This window comes from Vicugna pacos, chromosome 35 (genome assembly GCF_048564905.1).
Source record: "Vicugna pacos chromosome 35, VicPac4, whole genome shotgun sequence".
NCBI lineage: Eukaryota > Metazoa > Chordata > Mammalia > Artiodactyla > Camelidae > Vicugna > Vicugna pacos.
Genome location: NC_133021.1, coordinates 7516925 through 7535481, shown reverse-complemented (window position 1 = coordinate 7535481; position 18557 = coordinate 7516925). Strand labels below are relative to the sequence as shown.

The 18557-nt window shown below is 47.0% G+C and overlaps 1 protein-coding gene and 1 long non-coding RNA gene across 1 annotated transcript; both read left to right on the top strand.

The window, feature by feature from the left end:
- The window catches only part of LOC140691492 (uncharacterized), a 1216370-nt gene that overhangs the window by 1037924 nt on the left and 159889 nt on the right, over positions 1-18557 (top strand).
- On the top strand, positions 1963-3196 carry LOC140691508 (uncharacterized). The gene is made up of 3 exons (XR_012067212.1): positions 1963-2128; positions 2535-2642; positions 3155-3196. It is a non-coding gene; the product is annotated as an uncharacterized lncRNA (long non-coding RNA).

Genomic DNA, 18557 nt, shown 5'->3' with positions numbered 1-18557 from the left:
AGCACCCCACGTCCTACCTCCCCTAGCCCATGACAAGCCCTAATCCCCTTTCTCTCTCTATGTCTTTACGTATCCTGGAGGTTCCCTATCAGTGAAATCGTATAAAAGGTGGCTTTTTTTTGGTTTGTCTGCCCACATATCTTAAGTAGGGACGGGTGAATTATTTTTTTTTTTTTGTTTTCACGTGAATTAGCATTTTTGTATTTTGAGAGGAAAGTCCAGATGGATTAAAGATGAGACGTACCAAATGAAGCCCTTTTAGTAACTCTGTGTATAATCTCGGGGTAGGCACTGCTGTTCTAACAGTGAAACCAGAGCCAGAAGGGAGATGCTTAGCTCTTCTTGTGGCAAAATAAATCCAAACAAAAGCAGAAAACAAAGGCCAAGAAAGACAGCTGGAAAGACAAACCACAGCCTGGAAAAACCTTTCCTCATGACCCAAGATCGGAAAAAAGCTTCACATCCCTGTGGTCCAAAAAGCTCTTGAAGCCCAGTGTTCTGAAAAGAAACAAAACACACAGAGTCAGTTCCAACGAGAGGCAGTGCAGGTGGCCGGTTTGTACTGGAGATGCTTGACCTCTCAGGTGAGGACACAGGCAGACAGACAGACTGCAGAGACAGCATTGGCCACCATCACCCTGGCAGGTCTTTAGCCCGGTGACAACCAGCCCTGGTGACAACGTGAGCAGGCAGAGGCCCCAGGAGGTACCCTGGAAGGAAGAGCAAATGGACGCTCCTCTCCGGCAGAACAAGGTGTAGGATGCATCAAAGTGCCACAGGTGCATCCCTTCCCTAGCAGTGCTGAGCCTTAGAGAAGATCCCACCAAAGTGCTTGCACAATTTTCAAAGATAATGTTTCTTCAGTAACATGAATTCAAAATAATCAATATGTCGTCAAGGGATTTTCAGAAGTGACCTGCCCTGGACCCGTACAATACACACACATAAATACACACATATACACATAAATATATACACACATACATACAGGAAAAGAGACAGACAGACTGAAACACAGAGAAGCAGGGGGAGACAGAGAAACAGAGAGAGAGACAACTCAGAGAGGCACTGAGAGACAGAGACAGCGAGAAGGAACACTGGAGCTGGTAATGAGTGGAACTCACATACATTTTCACAAGTCAGTCTATGTGTCAGAACCTGGTCCCAAAGTCGATCCACCCTCCAGGGGAGGGTGTGGGGATCCCACAAGGGTGTGGGAACAGAAGGCAAAAAATAGGAAGCCATTGTGGGGCCGCCCACCACAGAGGCCGAGATGGGACACTGGGCCTGTATGTCAACATGACAGAATGACCTAGGAGGTTGTATGCCAGAGCGGACGATGTCAGAGTTGTATTTAATTTCAGTCTCACGACTGGGAGCGGGGAAGCAAGCAGCAAGGAAAGTGACTTTCTCCAGACCCCAGGGCAGACCCTGGCCTGTGTGGGGTGTGCTTTGCACTCCACCAGCCCTCTGTGGGTTCCTTCCTTTGCTGAGTCTGTGCACGATCTCCCTGTGATGCCAGCCCGTGGGGGTGACAGATGCAATAGGTGTTTCTAGGTCTAGAGACAGGATGGCTTCTCTAGGAAGCAGGGGCCAGAATGATCCCCACTGTGCTGATGGGGGATTGGGGAGACCCTGAGAGGCACGTGGCTTGTCCAGGATGATAACACTGCTGAGTAGGGGGAGCCAGGTCTGAACCCAGCTGTGTCTTCAGAGCTGCGGCACTGGTTGCATCCAGGACTCCCCAGGGCTATGGGGGGGGGCTGAGGTGGTGTCACTGTGTGTGGACATGGCATGGAGTGAGAAATGAGAGATTGGAAGCCCAGAAAGGCCCTTGAGGAGCTTTGTGTCAGGAGGAAGCTTGGAGAAGTGGACCCCAGGAAGTGACCTCACTTCCCTGGCAATAGAGCCCAACAGAACTTGGAACCGAAGTCACCAGGCACCCGCTCTGTAGAGAAGTCCCTACTCAGCTCACCTGGTTGGAGACAGAGGCATGTTCTGCTGCATCCCATTATCCTGAGGCCACAGGCCCCGGAAAGCCCTCAGCGAGGGTCTCTACCAACGCTGCCGGCACTGGGTCAGGTCTCACCCAAGGCGCCTCTGGCCTTTTGGCCAGAGAGACCCAAAGGTAACACAGGGAGGCCCAGGGCAGGCCCCCCCAGGCTGGGCCACCACTCAGATCCCATCCAGGTAGCCACACGGCCCCATCCTGCCTGGTGGAGGTGGAGCAGTCATGTTGGGGATGGGTATCTGCCTCAAGAAAGAGCAGGACAGAGGCCTGGGGGCCCGGTCACGTAGACAGCCCAGGACAAAGCTGGCTGGCTGGGATGTGGAGAGCCGGGGAAGGGTCCTGCCGCCCGAGGTGGAGCCCATGCTCTCTGGGTATGCATTTTCCCTCCCGGATGTCTGAGCTGAACAAGGTTCCGGTCTGATCTAGCAGCAGAGGGTAGAGTCTACAGAATCAGGAGTGTTCCTGGCCGGGAAGGACTCTGAGACTTCCATGCTGGGTCAGCTGCTGGTCACTATCATTGCAGAGCCAGATACCACATGTTGAAAAGAAGCTGATGAATAAGAACACCAACGCCCCCTCCCCAAGTGAAGGACTGGTGTGTCACTCTTCTGAGGGCCAGCGCAGACTCCTGGTGGGTCTGGATATGGAGGGGTCCCCACCACCATGGCCCACAAATCAGTGGGGCAGGCCTCCGACCCAGACATCACCCAGGGCTCTCCCAGGGACCTACCCGGGGCTGACGGGTAGCTCAGCACACCCTGGTCTGACCTGGAGCACCGTGCCCACCTCACTGCAAGTCAGGTGGAGGACCAGGAGCCCCCGAAGCAGAGACCAAAGGTCAAAAAAGCAGGGCTGGTGTATGTGTGTAGGTGAGGGTGGGGCGAAGGCTGGGCCACACAGGGAGGTGTCCCTAGAGGCTACTGTTGGGACCAGAAAAAAGAATGGCCTCAGAACACCTGTCTGGAAAAATTCAGTCACAGAATACATCCTGTGGGCACTTTCTGGGTGGGAGCTGTCTGGAAAGCTCTGGGAAGATTTCTGTCCTTGTAGAGGCACATGGAAAGGGAGGCAGGTGCGTAAATTTTTCCTCTCTCACAGCATGAGATCTTCCACAAGACTTAAAACTCTCTCCACTTCCAATAGTTACAGAGGAGGCAGGGGCAGGGGAAGATGTCAGAGACCAAAAATGGGATGAACTGGATCCAGCAGGAGACCTCGAGCTCCCTCCTGCCGCTCCTGCAGCTCCTCCTGAACCTGCGTCTGCAGCTGGACTGCTGGGCAACGGAGAAACAGTTCAGGCATCACCACCACCTGTGGTAGAGCCCCCTCTGCACCCACCCACACCTTCTTCTCCAAAATGTTCTCCAAAATTCCACCGTCAGTCCCCCCACAAACTTGACGTCCCTTCCGCTGGAGATGTTTTTGTTTCATTTTCTTTAGTTTCCTTTGCTTGTTTCACATCATTTATGACATCCTTTATTTTTCTTTTTAGAGTTTCATGTAATAAAATGTAGACTTTTCCCCTTTTAAATTGTGCAATTCAGGAGCATTAGGGGCATTCACAATGTTGTGTGACCATCACTACCATCTAGTTTCACACTATTTCTTTCCTCAAAGTGAAACCTTGGATCCAGAGCATGCACTCCCCTCCCTCCTCACCCAGCCCCTGACAACCCCAAGTCCTCTTTCTCTTTGCGTGTCTTTACCTCTACTGGTTGTTCCCTGCCAATGAAATTTTAAAAAAGGATTTTTTCCTTCCTGCCCACATGTTTTCACCTGGGGCTGAGGATTTTTGTTTGTTTTCACTTGAAACAGCATTTTTATTATTTTCAGGGGATATGCAGGGGGATTAAAGATGTGATGCACAAAATGAAGCCCTTTTGGTAACTCTGTGCATAATCTCAGGGTAGACACTGCTGTTCCCCCTGTGACACCACAGCCAGAAGACACAAGGGAGATGCTTAGCTCTTCCTGTGGCAAAAACAAAACCAAACGAATCAAAAAAATTAGTAAAAGCCCAGAAAAATTGCTTGAAAGGCAAACCACAACCTGGAAAATGCATTCCTCATAACCCAAGGTTGGAGAAATTTTTCCCATTCCTGTAGTCCAAAATCCTTTTGAAACTCAGTGTTCTAAACAGAAACAGAACAGACATGGGCAGTTCCAATGAGAGGCAATGCAGGTGGCCAGTGTGTGTTAGAGATGCTTGACCTCTCAGGTGAGAACAGAGGCAGACGGAAACACTGCAGAGACAGCATTGGTCACCATCACACTGGCGGTTCTTTAGTCAGGTGACAACCAGCCCTGGTGACAATGTAAGCAGGCAGAGGCTCCAGCAGATCCCCTGGAGGGAAGAGTGAAGGGACGCTCCTCTTCAGGAGAACAGGGTGCAGGACGCATCAAAGGGCCACAGATGCATCTCTTCCTCAGAAGATCTGATACTTACAGTTCATCCCGCTAAAATCCTTACACACCTATTCAAAGATGCCTTTTCAAGGGTGTTCATCACAGCACTGGTTGAAACAGTCGGAATTAAAGCAACAATAATATTGATGGAGAGGGGATGGGGTCCATTCGTTCTGGTTCATGTGGATGAATGAATGCTGTTCAGTTGGAAAAGTGGGTGCCTGGTCTCAACCCAATGTCAAGGGAGGCCTCAGGGTGGAAGTATGCAGACCCACTCTCTGCATCCAGGGTCCCATCTGCACGACCACATGTGTGTGAAATCAATATAGATGGAAATTGATCTGATTGTGAGTGTGTGAGAGACAGAGATGGAGAGAGACATACTGAGAGACACAGAGACTGAGACATAAGCACCAAATCATTCATGACAGACACCGCTGTGGGTGGGAATTACAAATCACTTCTTTTTTAGGCAATATTTCAATTTTTTGTACTGTGTCTGTATTACTCTACTAATTCTAAAAGGATTAAAATCCTATGCTAATGTGACCCATTCATTACTCATCTATGGAGTAATTAAAGTACATTAATCCTATTTTTAAAAGAATTTAAAGCCTTCTCAGGACTCAGTTCCATTTCAGCTCAGTGGAAGCAGAGGTTCTCCAGGAGGTCGTGTCTCTTCTGAATCAGCATCCAATACAGGTGAGCAAGAAGTACCCGACTTGGACACTGAAGACTACAATAGATGAGAGAGTCTGTTGAGAGAAATTAAGACCTAAATTCAAAGAGAATAATCCCATATTCATGGAGCAGAAGGCTTCATTCTACTAAGATGACAAAGGTCCATGAATAGATCTAAGGATTCAAAGAATGCCTACCCAAATCCCAGGTGGTATTTTGCAGGAATTGACAATCAATCTAAAATTCACGTGGAAAATCCAGGGGGTCAGAATACATGAGTGAATCTTGAAAAAGAAGAACAAAGTTCGAGGAATGGAAAGTCAGATGGAACCCACGGTTAATACAAAACCTCTTTAAGCTGAAAATAACTGAGATTCAAAAGATGCAGAAGAAAACCTGTCATGGAAGCCAATTCTCTCCTTTCCCTTTTCCCTATTAAGTTAGGTTGATAAAAAAGCCTTTAACTTTCACCATTTAACATGGTAGGTACTTTTCTGGTTGGCTCCTGCGTGTGTATAAATAAAACGTTTCTCTCGTTCATCTCCTCTTTACTTCTGTGGGCTCTTTGGGAGGGACTCTGGATTATGGGGACCTGCTCTTTTCTCACCTTCTTTAGTGACATCTTTTGCCCATGGTGAAGTTCTTAAAAAAAAGAAAAGTCTCATTGGTTTTGGGTCAGATTTGGAACATGTATACCTTTGGAGACCCCCTGGAGGAACAAGGGGGTTCAATACTGCCTGGAGAATTCACTTGTCAAAATGCCTAACAAGACGCTATTTGCAAGGTTTTTTTTTTTTTTTAAAGATTCTTACCCTAAAACAAATCCCCTATCTAAACCTCTTGGATGATCAAATATAAAGAAAAAAGGAGAATCATGTCTGGCCTAAGAACACTTGCTTAACAAAACAGAAGGACAGAATCAGTTTCAGAGCAAAAATTAAAATGCATTTATACCATCAACCCTCCCACCCTTTTGTACACTGTCCTCATGTAATCTGCCAGATGGCCCCCTGGAGAAGGCCCTTTGCCCGGAACTCGTGCTCATTTTCAGAGCTCGGCCAAGCGGGAGGTTGGTCCCCAGGGCCTGAGAGGGGCTATGTGTGAAATCTTCTCTGCTGAGACCCAGTGGGCTGAAGGGAACTGTGTTCTCTGAGGGAGAGAGAGCACACCGAGCCTCTGTGGAGGCATCTCTGAGATCCTCCCAAAGGCACACATCTCTAAATCTGGACACGGGAATTTTTGATTAGCATCTTAGTTGGAAATCTCCTCCTGGATAGAAAGAAGCAGATTCAAGATGTTGCAATTGGATGGGCAGGTCGGCCTCTCGAATTAGTCGATGAGGAGGACACGCAATTCTCTGCAGAAGTAGGAACACCCATCCCTGCTCGGCTGACGTCATGTACAGAGAAACAGACGCGACTCTAGGGGGAATTCAAAACCCACCAACCTTTCTTACCGACGTCAACATCCCCACTTTATTCTCCTGTCAGGTCTCTGCACAAAAACTGTGGCTCATCCCCAAATATCACATACCCATCACCCTGTACCACTCTGTGTCTGTGTCCAACTCGAGCATTAAGGCCTGTGACCGTTACTGTTAATTCGTGTCCCCCTTTCTGCCCGTCTCCCGCCATCATCCCAGTCCAACCTCGGTGTCTCTCTCCAGGTCAGCAGTACTCTTCCCACTGGCTTCCCATCAGCTTACCTTGCCCTGCTTCCATTGCTTATTCCCCATACGTTACCCACAACGGTCTTATTAAAGTATGAATCAGATCAAGTTGTTCCGCATTGCAAAATACTTTTGTGATTTTCCATTGTATTCAGAAGGATATCCAGAGTCCCTACCAAGGCCCTATGTGATCCGGGCCCTCACCGATCTCTGCAGCCTCAGCTCTCACCGTTCTGCTCCAGCCCATCTTCACCGCCCCGATGGTCCCCACCAGGACAGCTGCGTTTCTAACTCCAAGTCTAGTACTTACACTTCTTCCGGCCTGGGAGGCTTTTCTTGTCTGTTACATACGTGGCTTATTCTTTTGCTTTATTCAGGACTTTGTTCAAATTATTTACCCTCAGAGAGGACTTATCTGACCAGATTATTTAGAATAGCATGCACATATTTCCTATTCAAACATTTTCCCTCCTAAAATGCTTTATGTTTCTTTGTGGCAATTATTAGTACCTGGTAGTACATCATATATTTATTTGCTTACTGGTTTACTGTCTGTCTTTCTTACTAGACCTATATTCATGGAACCACAAATAACTGTTTTAACCAGTAACTTTCAAACCACCTTTAAATGAATTCTTTTATAAGATGAGAATTTCAGAGGCTTCCACGGGTTGCTTAGGGGAAAAAAGAAAAAGGATTCAGGTTGAAATAATTTATTAAAGACCTGAGAGTTGGTTATTTATTTTATACATAGTAGTGTGTACCTGTTAATCCCAAACTCCTAATCTAGCAAAAGACCTAGCTGACTACTATTTTTAAAGGAATTTTTTTTCTTTTTAAACTGGGGTTGTTTGAGATCTCTTTTCTTCTTCATTATTTTTCTTTTTTTAAAGATTTTTTCTTATTATTTTTTTACATTGAGGTTCCACAAATTGAATCCAGCATGTACTCTACCCCTTGAACTATACCATCCCCTCCAAAGACAATTATTTTTATACTTTGACAATACCATATTGAATTAAGATTTTTGTTCCATTTTCCCTTCATAGAGTTTATAACTGAGGGAGAGAGTCAGAGGAAGTCCTGGGCCAACCCTTCCTTCTCAGCGGGTCACTACACAGCAGAGGAGCTTGGCTGTCTCCAGGCCCAGCTCACCTTTCTGCTCTGAGGGCCGACTCAGGCCACTTCTCTTAAAAGCGGCATGTTAGAAGCAGCAGAAAGCCAACTAGCGAGCAACAATGACAAAACTGACCCACCTGCAGTTGGACATCATCTGCTCTGAAACGAACCTCTTAAATTTCTTCTTATTAGTGGATGGTTTCCAAAAATATTCCCAAGGAGATGAATCTCACTCCATTTTTCTGGATTTCTTAGGCCTTCTATGACTTTAACTGCAGGCTTCATTTTCTGCACAACATCTGCAGGGAAGCCAGGCAGAAAACGTGAACAGATCCTGCAGGCTGCGGCTGAGGCCTCCCGTCAAACATCCTTGTTGTGCAGAGCCTACGTTCATGGGACCAGTTTCATTACTGCTGTAATTAGTTCTTGTCCAAGTGTCCCACCGGAAATGTTTCTAGATAGAACGTGGCCTGACGCAGATGAGCAGTGGGGATGTGGGGTGCAGATGACACACAGACTGGAAGGAGAAAAGGGAAATGTTTCTTCAGGCTTCAGTTTGGAAGATTTCTGATTTTTATATGGACATTAAACTTGGTCAGGCTGAAGCACCATTTGCTCTAAGACGGGGTGATGTACACGTATCCCTACAACTTCAAAAAATATGTTGAAGCTGGGCGTAACAGCCTAGGGGACAGACAGCTTTGAGTGACACCTCCGTTCCAGGATGCCTATGATCTAGGGCTCACAAAGAGGAAAAGAATACACATATTTTGCCTCTGTAGTTCTATGTGAAATTATTTTGACCCTTGCCGGATGGTGTAAGATCAGAGAGCATGTAGTCTTTCGTACATCGCAAAGACGACAAGTCTTCTTGATGAGTCAGCAGACTGTTTCCGATGGCCCGGGGTCTATGTCAGACATTAGCTGTCTAGACAAATACCACACAGCCCCCCATCCCTCAAGGAGATCACAGTGTGTCGTGGAAGGGAAAAATTTAAATAGGTTTTCAAAACAATTTGGTAAGAGTCACTTTGCATCATATATACTATATGTTCAGAGGGGCTCTTGCACTGCCTGGGGCTGTGTTCTAGAAGGTAGGGAAGGTGTCAGAGAGGAAATGCTTTCTGCACTGACATCTGACGGATTCCAGCAAATCTCTAGACCAGGAGAGTGCGTGGTGGGGACAGGATTCTCAGCAGCTTGCGTGTCTTGTGCAGACCCCTGGTCATGTCTAAGAGCACTTTGCACTTAGGGAAGGAAGGTCAGTGAGGCTAGAGGCTGTGAGGAACTAACGGAAGCTGAGGCTGAAAAAAAGCAGCAACGAGGTGATGAGAAGGTGTGACGTTAAATCAGAGAGCGTGGACTTCCTCACACACGCAGCGTGGAATTCTTTGCGGTTTTAAGGAGGAGAGTGACACAGATTAGTCATTAAAAGTGAGCAAAGTGGATTGTTCACTCTAAAGTACAGCACTGGGGAGACTAGAAAGGGGTGGGAATTAATGCAGTGGGGAGCGAGGAGCAGGGACTTAGTTGGGGGACATTAAGGAATAGAATTGTAGTACTGATGGGGGTGAGGGAGTGGAAAAGTAAAGGAAAACTCCCAGATGTTTGGCACAGAAAAGAGATGGGACAGTGATGCCATTGTTTGAAAAAGTAAAACTAGTTCTGGGCGAGTGTAAATCCAGACAAACAGAGCTTGAGATTTTTATGTGCTAACCAAATGTGAATGTCTACTTGTCAATTAGAAATATATTTCTGGGACTGAACTGAGATGTCCATGCTGGAAAAGATTTGACAGTTAATCATTGGACAGAGAGCAGTTGAAGCCATGGGAATAAATGCCACCCACTGACAGTTTACCAAAGAAAAGGGAAGGAGGGCACTTCTGGTTCAGAAAATATGGCAGACCAGAATCTTGAAGACCCACTCACTTAAGACACATAAAAACGTAGGACAAAATGCTGCCAGTGTTTTCCTGTTTTTTTTTTAAGGGCACGTTTATTGTGGTATGATACCTGTACAATAAAATACACATATTTCACATGTACTACTTGGTGAATTTGATAAATGTCTACACCCAGAAAACCATAACCACGATCAAGATAGCTAACATTTCCATCACTCCCCAAGAGGGGCACTTTTCGAATCCCCATATTTATCCCTTCCCATCCCCTTCTCTCCCTGTGAACCGTAAGTTTGTTTCTCTATGTCTGTGGGTCTGTTTATCTTCTGTATTTAAGTTCATTTGTGTCTTTTTTTGATTCCACATATAAGTGATATCATATGGCATTTTTCTCTTTTTCTGGTTTACTTCACTTAGAATGACTATCTCTACGTCCATCCATGTTGCTGCAAATGACATTATTTGTTTTTTCATGGCTGAGTAGTATTCCATTGTATAAATATACTACTACTTCTTTATCCAGTCACCTGTCAATGGACATTTGGGTTGTTGCCATGTCCTGGCTATTATAAATACTGCTGCTGTGAGCATTGAGGTGCATGTGACTTTTTGAATTAGAGTTTTCTTCTGACATATGCCCGGGAATGGGAAGGCTGGATCATGAGTTAAGTCCATTTTCAGTTTTTAAAGGAACCTCCACACTGACTTCTCTAGTGACAATGCAGCCCATCTTGTGAAAGCAGAGCCATGCTCAGAAAGTAATGGGTATTTCTAAGGGCCAGACATGAAGTGCAGTGAGTGTGGCCTGTTCAAGAATCAGAGGGCAGTGTGCCAGGGCTGGAGGAGAGTGACAAGGGAAGTGTGGTACAGGTAGGAGTCAGACCATGTGGGGACATGGCAGGCTGGGATAAGGAGCCTGGACTTCCAGTAATCCCTTGGTAACCATGGGGCACTGGTTCCAGGACTCACCCTGAAGTCAACATCCATGGATGCTGATGCCTCTTGTATAAAATGACATAGGACTTGCATGGGACTCATGTACATCCCCCCATCTACTTTTATATATATATACAAACTTTTTTTATTGAGTTATAGTCATTTTGCAAAGTTGTATCAAATTCCAGCATACAGCACAAATTTTCAGTTATACATGAGTATACACATATATTTGTTGTCACTTTCTCTTTCACTGTGTCCTCCTGTGTACTTTAAGTTATCTCTAGATTACTCATGGTATCTAATACAACATGAATGTTATGTAAGTAGTTGCCAGTGTATGGCAAATTCAAGTGTTGCTTTTTGAAACTTTCTGTTTTTTCAACAATATTTTCAATCCACCGTTAGTTGAATCTGCTGGATAGGGAGGCCCTAGATATGGAGAATCCCCAAGCTCCTCCTTCCCACATCCTATATTTTCACTGCAAGCACTGAAGGGGTCCAAACATAGAAGAGACCCATCTACCTGCTGGAAACCCTGAGGAATTCCGTCAGCGTATGTAGAGCAGGAGAGAAGGTTTAGGGCCAACTAGTGGGAAAGGAGGGCCTGCCTGGAGAGGATGGAGGAAGGACAGTAGTGGAAGCCATCACGTACTCTTACTGGAACTAGCTGACAGCAGTGAGGGACGCCAAGGAACTGGGTACACGTCACGTGTGGGGCGATCCTGGCCACCAGGTGCAGGGTTCACATAACTGGGACCCAGTTTGCAAGATCAAAATAACAAGGAGGCAAAGGGGCTGCCTCAGTCCCAGGATCCTGACAACGGCCACAGTGACGTGACCCCAGCTAATGCGGTTCCCCTAGTAAGCCAGAAAAACGAAACTCTGAGCCAAGATATTGCAGATTCCACTGCAGCCACATGGATAACTAGATCTCTAACCTGACAAAATGTAACCACCAGAAACAGGAATCTTTCCTTTTCTCTTCCTTTGGAACTTTGGACAGGGAGTCACAAATCTTTGACGGGAACCACCTATAAACCAATAGAGAGCTCACTTTTTCAGGAATAAGCATGGAGAAAAAGAGTGGGGTGATGGTTTAAAGCAGAAGTCAAAGTTGAAGCCCATCTGAGAAATGGTAAAAACATGTTTCTCAATGAATTCGAGTTATGGCAAAAAGAAGGAGGAAGGTTAAGGAAATCTCTATTAATATCCATTCACCATAAAAGACTAGCCAGCCATAAAAAGACAACACCTTAAATTAATAATTTTTTTTTTTGGTGATGAAAAACAATGCCTTAATTTAAAACAAGGCTTGGGCCATCAACAACACTCTGAGAATTGTTGACGAGGAGAACATAAATCTGCATATAGATATGTAAGTTTTCCAAGTCCACCACTCAAAAACAATTAGTCAATCATGTGTCCAGTTGATTGGGAAATCCCAATAAGTAAATAACTCAAAAGTGGGAAAGACATGGGATTAAATAGTGGTAGTGAGCAATGAAATCCAAGATGTATATACCTATATTTTCTTTGTTAATGTAACAAACTTAAAGCAACTGTCTAAAAAGTAGTAACTGGAGCACACAAACACACACACACACAATTTAGAACAACAGAGAGGTAAAATATGCTAAATTTATCATTATTAAGGAACAGGATCTAATAGATTATTTCATTTTTGAGACTCTTATAGGAATACTGGTCCAATTGCATAAAAATTTATGAACTTAGAGATGATTTATAAAGATTTAGAGAGAATTTTCTTTAAGAGGCAATATAGCTTCCAAATCACTGAGGAGAAAATTAACAATAAAAAAATTAATTAATCTAGGTAATATGGAGTAACACTGACCATATTTACCACCCTAAAATAAACCACAAAATGGATAAAATATATGAAGCAATGATTTTTAAGACACGTGGAAACGATCATCCACTAGGACCTTGCCTTGCCACCTCGATACCAAGGCTCCTAGGCCTCCTACTGCCATCACAAAGGATGTCCACCAGGAGGCGACATTTCCTTCCTCTGCTCCTACTGCAGAGCCAGTCCTGAGCAGTCCTTTTCCAGGTGTTGGCAGGCAGCTCCCAGAAGTGCTCTCGTGGGCCTTGGTCCCTTTTGGCCACCAGCAAAGGGATCAAGGATGAGCAGTGAGCCTCCTTCCTCATCCAAGACCTAGGAAACTATCTGACTTCTGAGCAGCCCTTCACTCTTGTCTGCTGTCTGGTACTCTCCACCCGGCTTCCCGAGTCCCCGGCACGGGCAGCCTGCACACTGGCCACAGCCCATCAGAATCTGTTCCCCCGCCAAGAGGCCACGCATGATCATGAGCAGGGCTCCAGGCCTCTGGAGCAGTGCGGCTTGGACTGGGTCCTGGCCCTGGGCGCGCGAGCTCCATGCCCTTGGTTGAGTCAGTCAACATCTCTAAGCTACAGTTTCCTCATCAGTAAAATGAGGACATAATCAATATGGAAAAAAAACAGAATCTGAGGGGGACTAAATTTCTGGTGATTGAAGATAATTTTAATTTTGATTTATACAGCAAAGGACATCATACAATTTTTACTACATCGTATTTCTAAAGGACAGCTTCTACTATTAAAAGTAATGCATGCACGTACACACAAACACACGTGCAGACACACTGGCTCTAGTCCACATACATCCCCACGGGCACACACACATGGAGTCATGTACCACCCACACACCCATAACATACGCACAACCACACACATCCTCAGGCGCACACACACACATAACATACAGAACCACATACATCCCCAGGTGCACGTGAGCACACACAAACACACAGTCATGTACAACACACGTCCCCAGGTTCGCGCGTGCACACACACACGTCTTACACACTTTGGCGTTATTCTAAATCAATTTACAATTGAGGGTCACAGTGTCCATTGTTTTATCCACTCAGAAGGTCCTGACTTTGGAGCGTGAAGCAGGAGCTCTCCTCTCTGGAGATGGTCTTTACCAATTACAGTCTCAGTAGAGCCAACATAACTGCTCTGGACCTTTGGAAGTGCAGGCCAGAGCATACCTGGGAGCTCACATCCTGTACATGTAAACATGTTAAGTGCAGTAGGTTCTAAAGTCCTGCCTTTACAAATATACGTTCATTATAAGGGGGAAGACCAGGTTCAAATTTAGAATTCCAAGACACAGGGGAGTCCGGCAAAGAAAGTGAGCGTGTGGGGAGAGCTGATTCCCAGTCTCTGACCACTAGCCTGATCCTTTTCTTCCCAATGCTGGGTCCATCCCTTGCCACAAGTGGCCTTGGATGTTCACAGGGGGACACTCAAAACTCACATTCGGGATCTGCTCATACCCTCCATACATACAGCTGCCCTTTGGCCTCTCTGTGAGTCCTGGGAATCTGAGCTTCCGGGAGAGCCGGTGCAGGCACTAGGAATGGGTCAGGGGCTGCTGAGACAGGGCATCTGGGGTCCTGGGCTTCTAGAGCATGGGATGGAGCCAATGACCCTGCCCCCTTGGCCCTGCTGACTCCACCCCATGGAGGGCGTGGCCAGAGGAAGTGTCAGGGCCAGAGGGACCCTCTGCAGTGCAGGACCCAGGGCAGCGGGCCCCCTTGCCGGGGTCTAAGAGCAGAAGGCCTAAGGAAAGGTCTGAAGAGGCTGTAAGGTATCTTCATTCCCATTAATTAAACAAAAATAAAAGCATACCACAGGCGTGAGTGGAAAGGGATTTGTTAGAACAAGGGAAGGCACTTGCCAAAGTCTGGCCATAGAGGGCTGGTGGGTTTGTCAGGTTGATGAGGAACCAAGAGGCTGTTAGTCCCTTCTGGGTCTAAACACCTCTTGAATTCCTCCGGGTGGCACTGAAATGCAGTGAGACACGGAACTCTCTTAAGTTGTTAAAATCTTCATGGTGAACCATTCAACTCTCTCCTCATTCTTGGCTGCGAAAGCACGATAAACACAGGCCAGAAACTCATCAGCCTGTTGGTTGGTTCACTATCCGTCTGGCGCCTCCTCTTGTAGGAGCCTTTATCACATCACCCAGGGCTGACCCGGCTCAGGATTATAGCTGATTTTCCGCAGGTGGCATCACTTGCTAGTGACATGAAGCAGGCACATTAGCCACCTCCCAAACACTGAGGCTCCTCCTGGGAGGAGCCTTCAGACCCCCAATCCAGCCTCTGCACCACGATGTTCCTTAGTGTCACTACCGGTTTGCTGCCTTGGCCTCTAGCTTTGACCAGATCCTCGCCAGATTGTCGATAAATATCACCCATATACCACATCTAAGCTTGCGGTCCAGATGTGACCATGGTTCTTATTTTCTTCCCATCGATGGATTGTTTGATCTTTGTGTAATCATGTCGACAGCAAGGCCAGTACAGCCCTCTTGAGGCCTCCCCGAGCCGCCTCTGTGTATAACTGTCCTAGCACCCCAGGGGATCGGGTCTGAAGCCTGGCACTCAGACACGAGGATGTCAGCTGGAGAGACAGGAATCCACTCCTGCTGTGGCTTCTGCTGTGGCTCAATGTGGCCATAAAAACGGATCCCACAGGCCCTGACGTCACTTGACTCACTGCAGGGATGCTCCCACACTGCCGCGTTCCCCCAGAGACTGAGGGCTTTCTGCTTGTTCCGGAAGGCCCCACCCCCGAGGGGACACTGGGTCCAGTGGAGCGTCCAGCCTGCTTCCCCGCCAGCCCTTAGGGCCTTTGTGGGGCCTGGAACATCAACTAACCTCCCCTTAGGGACCCCTTTGTCCTTTGCAGCCAACAGACCTAGGTCATAAGCACTTTAACTCACCTGAGGGTGTTTTCCTCACTTCAGGGGCAGTGAGGACTGGGCTTCTTCACACTCCAAGTGCCCCCGGTCTGGATGCAGACAGTCTGGCTCTCCCCCCAGTCCTGCAGGTTCCGGCCACACCTCCTGCTGGTCACGGAGTCTGTGCTGTATTCTCTTCCAGGACAACAGGTGCACTCTGCCCCCCGCCCCGTCCCCACCAGCAGTGGCAGAGGTGGAGGACAGGCGGGTGAGCTTGGGCCTGAGACACTGCCCTGAAATCAGTGCCCCAGAGGCCGCTGGTGACTAGAGGGACCACGGGGAAGAAGGCAGCATGGGATGGGAGGGGGAGGAAGGTTCAGGATAACGAGATGAAAAGGGGAACAGATAGCACCGTGAGGACCTCGACCATGAAAGGGAAGAAGATAGACAGTGACAGCTGGAGCGGTGTTGGCGTTAAAAGCTGCGGGCATTTTCATTTAATTTTATTAATTACCATTACATATAGTGACATATTTTTATTTGATTAAAGATTAGGTGCCATGTCATATAACAGGATATAGTATATTATTTATTAAATAATACATAATAGTAGATATACTAGCATGTTATGTTCTGTTTATTTATTATCAGATAGTATATAATACATATGTAGTTATTTATATACATAATATATAATTCATGCATCTATATAATATATAACACATAACAATGTAGGATTATGAATATTATATTTTATAACAAGATTACATAACAATAATGATGTAATATTATCCATTGTATATCTTGGCTCATGACACATTCTCACCTTAGGTGCCTGTCAGAAGTATTTATGTATTAAAATTAATATTATAAGAAACAGTTGTGAACCTGTCACCCATCACCAGAACAGGACTATTGACAGTGACATACTGTGTCTTATCCTGCCCTAGGCCTCTTCTCACAGGAAGCAACCAGCATCCTGAATCCTGGCTTACACTTGCCTTGTGTTACTTTCACACACACAACATTTAAGATCAGTTAAAACAAATGAACTGCAGGTACATGCAACGAAGTGGATGCATCATACACCCTATGTTAAATTGAAAAAGTAAGCCCAAGAAGGTAGCCTATAGTGTGCTAAGCTTTTAACTGTGTATATATATGTCAACTAAACTCACTAAATTAAGAACAACTACAGCTAGAGTCCAGGTGGGAGAGGGACAGATAAAAGGTGAGGTGAGCAGATTTGCTGCAGGTGAGCGAGTTCCCCTCAAGTAACATGTCATTCTCTCTGAATCAGGAGGCAAGGCCATCTGCTGGGAGTCAGGGAAGAGACAGAGGGAAGCTTAGAGGTGTGCAGAGAGCATAGAATGTTGACACCACTGTGTGGCAAGTGGGGAAATGTGCTCACTAGAGAAATCCTGGAGGATTGCCTGGCAGTGGCAACATGCTGGGCATTGATTTGTAGTCTTAGAAATCTGTGCTGGGAGAGCCTGCTGCCTGCAGGCTCAGAACAAATAGAGCTGGGTGAACCGAGATGGAAGTCATCCTGGTGAGGAAATGAAAAGATCAAGGGTCAAGGGGGTTTTGTTTGTCATAAAGAGAGTGCTGACTGTGGATGCAGAGCTGGAAGGTGGGGAAGTGGAAGTAAGAGGAACGTGGACAGGTAGGAAAGCAGAGGAGTCAGTGCATGATGCCCCAGTGAGGGTGAAGGAGGGCCAACGAGGCTGGTGGAGAAGCAGCTGGATGGCTAGAGTTGGGCACATAAAGGAGAGAGGCTGGACCTGGGGTGGAGACACGCCCGGGTATGAGCCCGGGGGTAGGGTGAATGGGAGGTGTCTGGCTCAGGCTGACGGAGAAGAAGACCCTACAATGACCATACTGGGTGGTGGAGGGAGAATCAACATTGACGTCTTGATGGTAGGCGGTGAGGCAATACAGAGTTGGTGGTCCAGCTGCTCCTGACTGAGGCAGATGAGCAGGGAGGCCAGGGTGGCAGGCACTGCTAGGAATGGACTGGGTTTTCCAGGTGTTCCCAAGAGAGGAGGCGAAATCACCTCATGGGGGAAAGTGAGCACAAGGAGGTCAACCCAGGCTCCTGATCAAACGGAGAGTGTGAGGGGGCAAATCGTCAACTCCAGAGATGGTGGCCTAGGAAGCAGGGACCATGGGTGAAGTGAGGGGACACTCAGAGAAGAGAGAGAGATGAGTCTTCTGGGTGTAGGGGGAAGAGAGGCCCCAGGACAAAGGAGCACAGGGGCACAGTGATGAGGATGGACTGGCTCTGTTGTGACACTGCAGGAATGGCTGGATCTTTGTCCTGAGGGCTTAGTTTGGGGGGGCTACTGGCCTCATGAGGGCCCCCCTCTCAGCAGCCTGGACAGATGCTCCCGCTCCTGATAGCTCTGTGGCCACCACTGTTCCCGGAAGGGCTCTGCCTCCATCTTCTATCAGACATTCCTGCCCAGTCCCCGACTGCCAGCGAGGGAGCCTGGGCCTCAAAGCCGTTTGCCGTGGAGGGACACAGGCTCCTTGGAGAAGCAGGCTGATCTTATTTTTCTCCGTAACCCACGGCCTAGCAAAGCGCCAGCCTATGGGTGGGCCATTCAGGGGCTCGGATACTTCTTAAATTAACTCAAAGCAGTAGAATAGCAGAGCTGGAGGAAGTGACCACTGAGCTCACAGAGTTCACTGCCCACACCCCCATTCTACAGATGAAGAAACAGAGGCCAAGCAGCCAAGGTCATGCTGCTCTTTAATGCTGGCCTCTGTTGGGCATACCAAGTGATGAGCTGCACTGAAGGGCCTGAGAGGGGGCTCTGGAGTCAGACAGCTTGGGTTCAAGTCCCACCCCTGCCATTTACTAGCTGTGTGATTAATGACTGTCCTTCCTGTAAAGTGCCACCTCATTTGTTTGTCATGAACACAGAGTTCCTTGAACAGCAGGACAGAATTCTTTAAAGGTTTGCTGTTGCTTTTGTTACTATTATCACCAAGTGAACCCTGAAATGAAGAACAAAGACAGCAAGATTTTTTATTTTAAAAGATTTTAAAATACGATGATGACTGT